The sequence below is a fragment of the Callorhinchus milii genome, unplaced genomic scaffold, assembly GCF_018977255.1.
Source record: "Callorhinchus milii isolate IMCB2004 unplaced genomic scaffold, IMCB_Cmil_1.0 Scaffold4, whole genome shotgun sequence".
Lineage (NCBI taxonomy): Eukaryota > Metazoa > Chordata > Chondrichthyes > Chimaeriformes > Callorhinchidae > Callorhinchus > Callorhinchus milii.
Window position 1 is genome coordinate 28,962,815 of NW_024704745.1, and position 12,877 is coordinate 28,975,691.

The 12,877-nt window shown below is 35.9% G+C and overlaps 1 protein-coding gene across 1 annotated transcript in view; it reads right to left on the reverse strand.

Moving 5' to 3' along the window:
* The window catches only part of LOC103178647 (protein diaphanous homolog 3-like), a 108,901-nt gene that overhangs the window by 1,560 nt on the left and 94,464 nt on the right, over positions 1–12,877 (reverse strand). The gene's annotated exons all lie outside the window — the stretch shown is intronic.

Genomic DNA, 12,877 nt, shown 5'->3' on the forward strand with positions numbered 1-12,877 from the left:
CACTCATGACTGTGTGTTTTATGTGAAAGCTGAAAATTCCTACAGAAAACAGCTTGTACTTTAAAAGGCTTCTGCTGAAGATATTTACTGCACTGTCATTTCATGACCAGGGGGTTCACAGTGATGGATGAGTACTTTACACAGTAGCTTGGACAATCTCAGCAAACCTCTGTAGTATGATCACCTTTAGACCAGAGGCAAGAAAATAAATGCTTTTTCCAAAACCTAGTGGCTTTCCTGGCTATCAGTATTTTAGGGCCAGTTTTTGAAAAACAGCATTAACCGGTAGGGGGTAGCATGATATATTGAACAGTGATGATTTGATGTCTTCCAATAATGGACCATAGCTCCACCCACAAGCTCAGTATAGTCCACCACTTTGTATTTATTGCTGCGTACTCAGGTGAGGAAAGAAAAATACAAATAAGTGTTCTGGATGATGTATCTCCGCACAGTAATGTATTAAAGTTTATGTACCAATGTTTTGGAACATTTATCAGTTTGTCTACCTTATGTTCTAGTGAGTTCCATTGACTTTATTCCAAATGAAACATTGAACATACAGTATCAAATTGTAAAACATTGACACTGCCGAGTGCCAATATAGTAGTTAGCTATATTGTCGAACATTGTTCAACAATAGATTCTGCCATTTTCACCATTTTTGTTTAAATTGTGGAATTCTGTGATTCTTCATCTCAAAGGCTTTTCGGAATCAAATCAGAGTGGTTCAGTATTTCAAACAATAGAATGTTAGCAGAAAGAAATAACAGAAATGACCTTATGAAATTGCACATTGCATGTGGTGGAAGAAAGAACAAAATAACAGTATGTCGCTCTCTTCAGCAAATCATGGGCAGAATGCTAATTATTAGAAATGAAGGGAACAGGAGATTTGTGTATAATCTATTTAAATTTCCCTTCACATACTATATGCGGATTGTTCAGACTGCCATGGATTTTGCCTGGACCAACATTCGATATTGGATAGAAAGGTTAGGTATCATCATGGGACGTTAATTATGCAAAAGCAAGCAAAATGAATTTGATCAGAAACAGATAGGAAGCTTTTATTTCTCTCCGACAGCTGAGGTTAGAAAAACATTTATGTTAATACTGGAGCATCTGCTGATTACATCTGAAGCTGTGGGACACCGACATTAAATCACTGAACCATTTTGGCAGCTTCTAGGTTCTTCAGCTCTGCAGGGGCCTCATTTTACTGGTAATTTGCAAGGAATTTCACCAAAGTTTGACAGACAGCCAAAAAAACTTCATTGTAGAAAGACATTTTTGATCATTTAAACACTACTCGACAATTATGATAAGGGGTTTTATATCTATTGTAAGTAATCACCAGATTTTAGTCCTCATAAATTCCTGTGCTTAATAGGAGTGTGAAACATTAAAATAGATTCTTAAGAAGCTGGTAATGCCCATTTTGTTGATAAATATATTTACTTTTATGACCCATTTAGCTTGTAACAATCAACTAAAATTTTGGTGGAGAAGAATGGTGCAGATCTGTTTCTCACAATCCACCAGTCTTAGGAGAGGTCCGAAAAATTAAATCAACAGTTCAATTGCACAGATACCTGCATATTCAAAGGAACTGAACCAACTAATCATTCATAGTTAACATTATAATGGATAATACCATGCTTTCTTTTAAACGATGGTGTAGAATGGCTGAAAGCCATAATAAAAGATGACGGAGACAGAAGAGCGTAAAATGGGAATAAGTCCACACAAATAATAAATGCTTCTTCCAAAACCATGGACACCAACAGTGAAAAATATGAGCTTTCACTGGCAGCAAATAGATTAGCAGACAGATCATAACAATCACCAAATGTGCCACATCAAAAATAAGTTGATTTAAAAGTTACTGCAGCCACAACTGAATGGAAGAGTTGCTGGATATCATCTTGGCATTTGCGTGATTGTGCTTTCTTTCAAAAGGAAATTAGATTTTGATGACAGGATATCTTGTACATTAATCTGGTGATCATCTGAAATGGTTCAAGTTTATTACATCATTGAAAAAACTGAAGTACTACTGGTTGCCATTTTGGATTATATCCAAAATAAAGCAAGTGAGAATAGGATGGCAGGCAGGGAGCCACATGTATGATGCAGTAATATTCTACTGAATGGCTTTAAAAGCAATCAAAATAATCATTATAGTATTGTTAAATTTTGATACTATATGATCCTCAATTTGAAAGCAAAATAAGACTTGGAGTCAGATGCCGCATTTTATTGGCTAACACCACTCTTTCAGTTTGAGGAATAATCATACGAAAATGCACAGCTTGTGGCCATCTTCAAAACATTCAAACTATGTGCATATATCAACCAACCAAATACGTATTGAGTATGACTGACGGAAATCTTTATAGTTGCGGGAAGACAAAAACATTACCAACAAATATACCAAACATAAAGGCAACAATTAGAATATTGCATTTTTGCAGCATTGCTGCATTATTCTTACAAATAGTCACTGCACTTCACAGTAAATCATGTGAAGCACTTTGAGGGATTTCAACAACATGTAAGGCATTATATCAAATTGTTATTATTACCTACAGAGGTCTATTAGAGGTCTGTATTGTACAACATTTGTAATAAAATACATCATTTCAGGGGACTGAAAAAATAAATGTTTACTTAAATTCATATATGGTTGTGATGTTTTAATCAAAGAACAGTGCATGTTGGATTGAGCACATTTGTGAGTATATCTGGAGACAACACAATTGCAACTAAGGTACACAGGCCAGTTGTTCAATGAAATATTTTCCTTATCCAGCCAGTAATATCTGATCTTTAATTTATCATTTGTACTGGATGGACAAAAAACAGCAAGTATATCAACAAGAGGCTATTGCATTTTGATCAGCAATACAGAAATAACAACTCACACACACATAGGCCCCACGAAAGAGGCTGAGAGAAGATGTTGTATACATCATTCAAACGATACTCAAAAGGTCATGAGAATAAAGTAAACATAGGCATGCAGCTGCCAATGTTAATGGGTTAGTGCCTGTGATTTGCAGCTTAGCAAGTTTTTGATCTTGACCAAGTCAACATGAATGAAACAATGGACAGTTGTAAGGATATTCATTTTCAAAAAACGTACATTGCCTGATGAGGATGGAACACTTATAAATTTAGTTGAAATTATAATTATAATGCGCATGTAAAAATGATTTTTGACAGACTGATTCTATGGCATTACACCCATTGCTAGTTGAGCTGAGATTAAACAATGAATGGGCAGGAAAGAAGCTAAAATATGCTTCAAAACAGAAATACTGGAAATCCTCATTAGGAAAAGAAAAATTGGTTAATATTTCAGGGATAACCTTTTATCAGAAAATATGTTTCCAGGATTTTCAGTTTGTCGTTTATTCTTAGGCAGAAAAATATTGTTGTGAACTTGAAATTTGTGAATAATATGGTTATTTTTTGACTACTACATTTTAGGTTTACAAATTTCTCTAAATTATGGATCAATAATGTTGTATCCTATTTCACATCCTACATGATCATAACAAAAACACAGTATATAGTTCCAAAAGGTATAAATGATGTGGCCAATACTTAACAATCCACCTTCAGATCGCTGTCATGGATCAGTAAGTGCATCTCTCTCCTGTTGGACTTGAATATTTATATCTTTGGATATTCTGTCTCAATGCTGTCTACGAAGGACAACTAAACTGAATTAAAATAATCCTCGCATTTGATATAGTACCTTTCATGTCAGGAGGATGTCTCAAAGCACTTTACAAGATATACTAGAAAGTATAGTGAATGTGTAATTTATAATTTCTCCAGAAAACAGAACATGTGAATTGTTGCCCAATTTGCTTTTTTTAAAAAAAGATGTTCTAACACAATTATTCCCAAAATGTTGAAGCTGTAGAACAGCATAATGCCTTTTGGGACATAACACTTTTATAGTTGTTGCTATATTTACAGATTGATCAATAAACATCTGAACTGCATCCTCAATTAAACTGTTATTTACAAATACATTATGGTGATTTATCAGGTTAAATAGCAGTTTTATTACATTAATCTGCATTTCTTATTAAATATAAGGCAATGCAATTTGGAACAAGAAGGTGTGTACATATGAAGAATAGTTATCTATTAGCAGTGTAATTATTGATTGTTTGTTGAAGGCTTCATGCAAAGTGAAGCTGCTGTCAACCAAAGTTAACTAAATACTAGGTCTTCTGCAATTTGAAACTCTGAAACATGGATTTACCGTGACATCCCCAGCTTATATAGGAAACTCTATAAAGTTTGTTTCCTGTGTTTTGCAATCATCAAGCTGACCAGGAGCATGCTTCAGGTGAATTGGAAACCAAGACAAGTCATCAGTGTTGTCCTCTTTTGCAAATTGGACCAAAACACTTTATCCAGACCAGCACCACTCAGAACTGAACTTCGATTTCTGAATCACTGCATCTCACACCCACACAATTATCTGCTATATTCTTTACCAAACTGCTGCCACATCCCCCAACCAACCATCCACCAAGATTATCTGGCTCAGTCAGCTGCCAACACATGCTCCACTATGTAAATAAAACTCCAGCCTGTCCACCAATATGAGCAATGCCAAATCACTGGGTATCAGAAATATTGCATCTTAATAAAAATTAGTTTGTTGGCAGAAATTAAAATTACATACTAATGAATGTAAAATTATACAGAAAAATAAAAACAATTGTACATACTGAATGCTACAAATAAACTGTTTTGTTGCTGTTTTTGTTTTATTTATGAGACCTTCAAAACCTATGAAGTGCGGTTAATATGTAAATGTTAGTCTTGGAAGATTAACCTGGTTACGTTGTGTCCAATGGAGACTTGGACAGTATTAATGTGTATTTGTAATTTTGGCTAATGTTCCATTTTAGTTTGTCACCAAGGCATACACTGTAGAGTCTAGCACGATTATTGTTTCCATATATTAGAGGAAACTATCAGTACAATAATGATTTTACCAATAACCAAAGCACTCCCTCTCTGAATATGCTGGTATTCCTCCAAGAATCTTAATTCTCCTTCCTTTGACAATATGCTGTAAATACCTGTGCTTAAAGTCCAAACCACACTTTACTTTGCCATTAGCAAACAAAATCTGAGTGTGGTCTGAAAACCAGTGTTAAACAAAAAAAAGTGATACAGTTTGCAGTGCAGAACAGATGAGCTGGCTAAGGTCTGTGAATGGGCATGCACTTGCATTTCAAATGACATTTCTCATAAAACATAAAATATGTCTCAGCATGCTTCCCCCTATTACATATTATTCCTTCCTGTGTAGAACAAATAAAAAAGAACCACGATGTGTCACAACATTTGAGTGTTTATTTATTCAAGAGTAAATTTAAATCTGTGAAAGGTGCTATGTTTTTTTTGAAAATTTTCTTCATTGCCAATATAAATGCACTCAAAAGTACAATTAGTGCAAAAAGAACCGATGTGACACATAAATTGGCCCACTATTTACCCCGGTCATTTGGTTTGGGGTTGAGGAAGCATCTATTTCTCAAAACTCTGCCCTGAATTATTGAGATGTGTCTGGCTTCGCTATGTGTCTCCTCAGACAGTTCTCAGCTTCTCTCATCCCATACTGATAGATTTTATCATGGTACTACTGCCATTGACCTCAAAGGGCTAAGGACCAGGTATTGCAAAGACATAGTAGTATTACAAAGAATTTAAAGCCCAGAAACGAGATCCTCTGGCCATCCAGTCCGTGCCAGTGTTTATACTCCAAATGAGTCTTTTACTCCCTACCATACCATTCATCCCTCCCTCCCTCTCGTGAAGGTCTAGCTTCTTCTTGAATGCATCTACACTATCTGATTCAATCACCCCGTCAGGCAACAAGTTCAACAATCTCACTACCCTCTGCATATTATTATTATGATTATAAAATAGTTTCTCCTAAATTCTTGTTGATCCCCTAATTGCAATCTTATATTTGTGTCCGCTGGTTAGACTCCCAGAATCTATCCAGAGCTGGGACAGAGCTAGGAGGGTTGAAGGTGGTGGCCAAAAGTGCAGTTAAAGAAGTATGTGTTTACATGGGATTTCATAGCAGTGAGGGAAAGGCAAGGTGAAGGAACTTTCAGAGTGTTTCAGAGGGAGGGGCAAAGTGAAGGCTTGTCTGGCGATTGTGGAGAGTTGAGCATGTAGCAAGCCGGAGTTGGCGTAGCAGAAGAAATCGGTGGGGAAGCAGAGATGCAGGAGATGACGCTGATAGTGTGGTGCAATACTGTGTATAAAGATGAGGATCTTACAATTGATCCGGTGAGGATTGGAAGCCAGGTGGGGAGGAACGGCTATTAGAGCTGGGTGCGGCAGAGGATATAAACTGGAGAATTCTGTCTGATTTGAGTTTGTGGAGATAGAGCCAAGGAGACTGGCAAGCATGGTGTTGGAAAAGTGGAGCCTAGATATGTATATGCAATCCAATCACATGCTCATCTAATTCTATTTTCTTCATATTAACTGATAATAAGGCTCTGTGTCATTCAGTGAGTTTTACTAAAATAAAATCTATAGTAGTAAAACTGCAAACTACTTTTTTTTAAAACAATATGACTCCACTTCTAATTTGCTATAAACATCTCATAATATTAGATTGCAATATAAAGGAATTAAGTAAAATGCTCTCTGTGGAAGCTATTCACTTGCCCGAAAACACACACATGCTTCAAACACAAAACAAAATATGTTTAAATTTCCCTTTGCATAATGTGCAAACATTGTAAATATATATGTAACTGACCAAACCATTTCTTCCCATGAAAAAGTAACAAGGACTTAGCATTAAAAAGATACGCTCCAATGCTTCCTTTTAAATAAACACATATGCATTGTTTCAACGTAGAATTCTTAATAGGCACAACTAACAAAACTTTAAACAACCTATTGGAAGAAACTGACCCTTCTACTGCGTACAGCAACACCAGGACATTGTAAGTTGAATTTATGTAATGCAGGGAAAAAATTAATTCTCGACTTAATTACTTTCATTCTAATTACCATTTCCTATTCAGAATAATCATTTTGGTTAATGTTATCTCCCTTCCTTCAGACAAATGCAGTCTGATGGGAATATGAACAAAATGAAATTTCAGAAAGGACAACAGTCTTCTGGTACAAATTTAATTTTCATACTAATTAAACAGGAATCATATCTAGGAATTTTATTATAATTTAGTAGCCCATGGGCACTCTATATTTCAAACTAAATTGTTAAAAAAAATTAGTGACACAAAAAAGGAATAGTAGAGGTATTACATGTGAGCAAGCATTCTCAGTAAGCATGACTGCAATTTTTAATAGCATTGTAAAACGTCATGATTCAACACAACTCGTTTTATGTATTTCTCCAGCTACATTAAAGCTATGTCCATATTAGACCCACTGTGCTCACGCACTGTGTTAATCTCATCAAAGGTCTAAACTGTCAAAATACAGATTTAACTACATTCAAAGAACACATTTCACAGAGAGGAAAGAGACACCTCCGAAGACCAATGGTTTAAATTTCATCTTATACTATCAGGAGAAATATATCTACCTTTAGAAAAAGTACTATTTTTATATTCACAGCATAGATTTTTCAGATTATTTCTTACATCAAACAAGGTCACAAACTTTTCTGGGAGTATTTTCAATCCTTCAATATAAACCACTTTGACTCAACCCCATGTGTAACAGTGGTGATGCAGAAGGAAAAAAAACAAATCTTCAGTTATGCATGGGTTTATTGTACCATCTAAACATACAATGAACATTATCCAATCAATTTACTTTACAGTATATTCTGTGAACTGTGCTGAGACATCCCGTAACAGGTCAAATTGACTGTGGGAAGCCATATGATGTGGTGTATCTAAACTTTTAAAAAAATGTTTGACAAAGTACCACATGAAATACTCATTCACAACCTGAGGTCAATGGGCATCAAGGGCAAGACATAGACATAGTTACAGAATTGTCTGAAGGGAAATAGAGGGTTTCAGGTGAGCCAGGGCAAAATGGGAGGGGTAAGGTAGCCAGTACCCAGTGTAAGGTAGTTAAATTTGCAGATGAAACCAAGTTAAGGGGTTCCTGTGGGCTCTGTTTTTAAGCAGCAAAGGTCCTACAAAGAGAGCTTGATGGGGGATGCATATGGGCTGATAATTGGCAAATGAAGTTTAATACAGGAAGTAAGAATATGAAATGCATGTACTCCATGGATGGGATAGAACTTGCCAAGGGGAAGCTGAATGAGATCTAACAGTCTTAGTTGACTCATTACACACCATGTCCAAACAATGTGAGGCAAGAATAAACAAGGCAAATAACAACTTGCATTTATATAGCGCTCCTCACACAGTATAGTGTCCCAGAGCGCTTAATAGAATGCTGGGCTATATTGATACATCAGTTGAATTTAGATCCCCAACCAATATATTCAGGCTGCAGAGTGCTCTGGTCAGGCCACACCAAGAGTACCCTATACAGTCTGTTCATCGTAACATAAGACATTTGTCCAGAACCTAGAGACAATGCAGAAGACAGCAATAAGGATGGTCTACAATGTTGAGCAATGAGCAATGATTAGACAAGCTAGGGCTCCTCAGTCTTGAAAGAAGACTACTCAGAGGGAATCTTATAGAGGTATATTACATTTTAGATGGGACTGATAAAGTACACCCAGAATAATACTTTAGGATGAACAAAGACGGTAGAACAATAGGATATAAATTTAGTTGTAAAGGGCAATTTCAGGAAGTTTTTCTTTATTCAGAGGGTAATTAGCGACTGGAATGGTGGTTGAATGGACAAAACAGAATTCATTAAACACAGCTTGATGATATGATGATAGGATGGTAGAGTGGATATTTTGGAGGGATGAGATCTGATGTGCTGAAGGGCCTAATTCATTCAAACCAATTTTGTGATCATCATGATTATGTTGTATACAATTGTCTTCTACCTCATGTTGCACATTTAAACTTCAAAACAATTATCTCACCTTCTGTTACAGAATTTAAAATTTCTCCACCTTAAAACCAAAATTGTTGGAAAGATAGGGTAACCAAAAACTGTCAAAGGGCTTTGGTATCTATAATTACTGCACCATTTCCATATGCCTATAAGGTACACTACATACATGACACCTCATGTAAACATACATTTTGCTCATCTTGTTAAGTCAAGATAAACAGTTATTTAGCACTTACACTTGACATATTCTGTGGGTCTTGTTGAATAAAGGACGATATGCAAATTTGGGTAAAACACAAGTAATTGTAGGCATTCTTATGTTGATAACTGTCATGCATTTCAAACTGAAAGTTTATTGGTAGTGCCACAGGCTGATGCTGTGTCACACTGTGAAGTACAACACTTACAGTACAGCTTTGCGTTCCAACCGACATTTATTCTAATTATGCTCAAATAGCATTAATCAAGCTTAAAAATGTGTAGCCCATCCTGATAAAGTCATGACAGTCACCATAATGAGGCAGGGGTGGAATTGATCATTTTAATTGGAATGGAAGGGCAATGCTATCAGAAGAATTTGGTCAATTATCATGTCCTAGAGCAGGTAAAGATGTTTCGGGAGATCACTATGAAACCAGAATCAACTGGAAAGATCTTAAAACATTGTGGATCTAAGTGGGATCTAACAGACATTGTTCCATTAAGAATCTCAGCTGATTGAATAATGAAAGGTTGAATCTGCTGTACAGCTGTCTTTGATGTTTCCTGTGTTGAGACTGAATGAGCCAATCTGATACACATGAGTAAATGTGCAGGTGTTAAGCCATAATGAAGGCAGTGCTACTAAGAAACTTGGGATAGACCCTGGTTGGTGTTGCCAGCTTAATGAAAGCACCTTGCATTGGAAATTCATTACTTAGACATTGAACTTCAGATATGTGTGATAGTGCTACTTATTGAAGTAAAGACTTGTGAAAATATAAATTCTTGGCATTTTGCAAGTTCCCCAAAACACCATCTTTCTAGGGATTTAAAAACAGCATGAATAAAATTCTTCAGTTTTAAGACAATCAGATCTTTCTCTACATATTGGGATAGTGTTGTATAGTCAACTGACCCCTTATCTTGCACTTCGGTACACTGGAACGCTCGGGAGAGCAATACCACGCTTCATGTGTGGTATGCACATGCACAGAGAGGTTTGATTTTGTCAGAATCATCGGTGACCTGCTGACCTGCAATGCTAACCAGCAACCACACTACAGCACAACCTGTTATAACATAGGGTCTGATTACACGGACCCAAACCACCACATTATAATGGGGTTCAAATATATATACACATATAATATGTATACAGTATATTCTTATGTGATTCTACTGTCTTGAACACATTTGCTGATGTCCCTCAACAAATACAACCATAGGCTGTGAAGGAGGACCACTTGTGTTTTGTGTAATTGAATTGATGACCAGATTATTGGTTTAACTAAAGCACTATCTTTGCTTAAAGGAATCACTAAAATAATTCTGAAATAGTCAGGATACTCCCAGTTGTGGAATAAGATCTGTTGTTTAACACACTTGTATTTAATACCAAGGCCTGAAGCTCTTTTCACCTGAAAGGTAAAAGAGAACATTTGTGTGTTTTAAGACAAAGCTTGCATTCTGATTAGCTCTTTTTTAGATTTATTGTAGGTTTTTTTCTTAAGCTGTTGCAATTCTCTTTTCTGTTGAATTTAGGAAGCCCAATGATCAATAGAAGTCCTATTTGCTGCTTCATTAAATATTTCCCCCTTATTATTATGCCATTGCTCAGTTTTCTTTTTTAAACCTGTTTTCTTAACCTGCTTGTTTGTTTACATTGCCAATAGTGAATCACCAATCTAATCATATTTGTGGAAAGAAATACAGGTACATCAAAGACCTCCTGGGCAAATGCTACTTGGAAACCTGCACAATATATTAATTTACTGCTCATACAAAGTTCTGAGAGAATATTTCATTATCACAGGAAAGTCAGTGAAGATGACATTAAAAAGCCATAGGCTACTCTTCCAAAATTAAGTTGTCATTCAGGCTGTAAATACTGATATTTGTTAACCTTGAGTTTCCATAAAATAATTTTGCTCCAGAAACATTAATTAGATGGTCATTTCAAGATTATGATATTATAAGTTCAACAGGAATATATTAACCATTTGTGTTTTGCTATTGATAATTTATATTTATATAGTGCCTTTTGCGTCAGGACATCTCAAAATGCTACTAAGTTGTCCTGATTCCTTATATTTTTTGATTACTGTATATGATTAATTCATATGTATGAATAATGAATTCCTGTTCAATTTAAGATTCACTACGCGTAGAGTCAGGTTTTTATTTCTGATTATATTACACTGTACCTCAACTCAGCAAAATGCCTCTTGAAAGTGAACATGAATTGAAACAGTTGGGTTATCAGTATCGGGAAAAGGAATGTACAATTTACATGTTGATGCAAACCAAATTCAGCTGTAGCTTTGTGTCTTGTTGAAATAAAACTTGGGACCTCACACACTATCTAATTATCTTATCATGTTACAAAGAGGTGCAGGAAAAGCCCCCGGTGTGGTACTTTCACAAAATGGACTCATTTAAATTCATAGAATTTCAGAGTTTAGAAACTCTTGACATTTGTGTTTTATTGTAACCTGCTGTGTTATACATTTATTTCTGTGCTTTAGTATTTTCTGTTTTGTTTGCAAAATACTTAAGAATCAGATCAACAAATGAGGACAATGAAGAATTAATAAAAATCAATAGACTAAATCCAGTTAATCCCACAATGCTGTGAATAATGTGTTTTAAATGATCATGATCTGTAAAGTGATCCCTCCATCCAAACCGCTAAACCGCAGTGCACTCCTTGACATTATTGTGGAAAGCAATCCCCAGATTGACTCAAAATGTAATAGCTGTGCTGTCTTATTTCTTCTGACACGGTCAAGTTAATTAATCTCAGAAACCCGCTTAATTTCACTATGTGTGATCTCCCTACTCTCTATCATCAGTTCCCAAACCAACAAGATATAATATATTATCTTAATGATCAGGTGAAATTTGTATCATCTACTTTGTTCATTTACTTAACAAAAGGTTTGTGGGACTTTTTGGGTAGGATTTGTTTCTGGAACATTATGTAAGGAACCAAGTAAGGGAAAGCCCAAAAACTGAATCTGCTTTTATCTAAAGTGAGGAACACCCATCTCTGCGCTATAATGTTATCACTTTCAGGGAAGAAATGAGGATGGAAAATGACTATTTCCTCTGGTGGGGGAATCCAGAGCAAGGGGGCATAATTTTAAAATTAGAGCTACGCCATTTAGGAGTGAAATTAGGCAGCACTTTTTCACACAAAGGAGAGTGGAAATTTGGAACTATCTCCCCCAAAAGGCTATGGATGCTGGATCCATTCAAAATTTCAAGACTAAGGTCGACAGATTTTTGTTAGATGGGGTAAAAAAGGAAAATGGAGCAAGGGCGGGTGAATGGAGTTGAGGTACAAATCAGCCATGATCCAGTAGAATGGCAAAAGAGGCTCGAGGGACGAAATGGCCTACTCCTGATCCTATGTTGCTTCTTCAAGTTTTATAGAAAGTAAAAAACAATATAGAGTAGCCATCACACTATAAAATACCTAAGAGGTCTAAAATTCTGATGCATATAGCCAGACATCACAAACAGCAACTCCTACTACAGTAGTAACTGTATGTGCATCTTATCAACCTGTGGGAACTCTGTTCCAAAGTGATCTAATTCCAGGAGTATTGGAACTAAGTACTGGTTGCCACAAGAGATC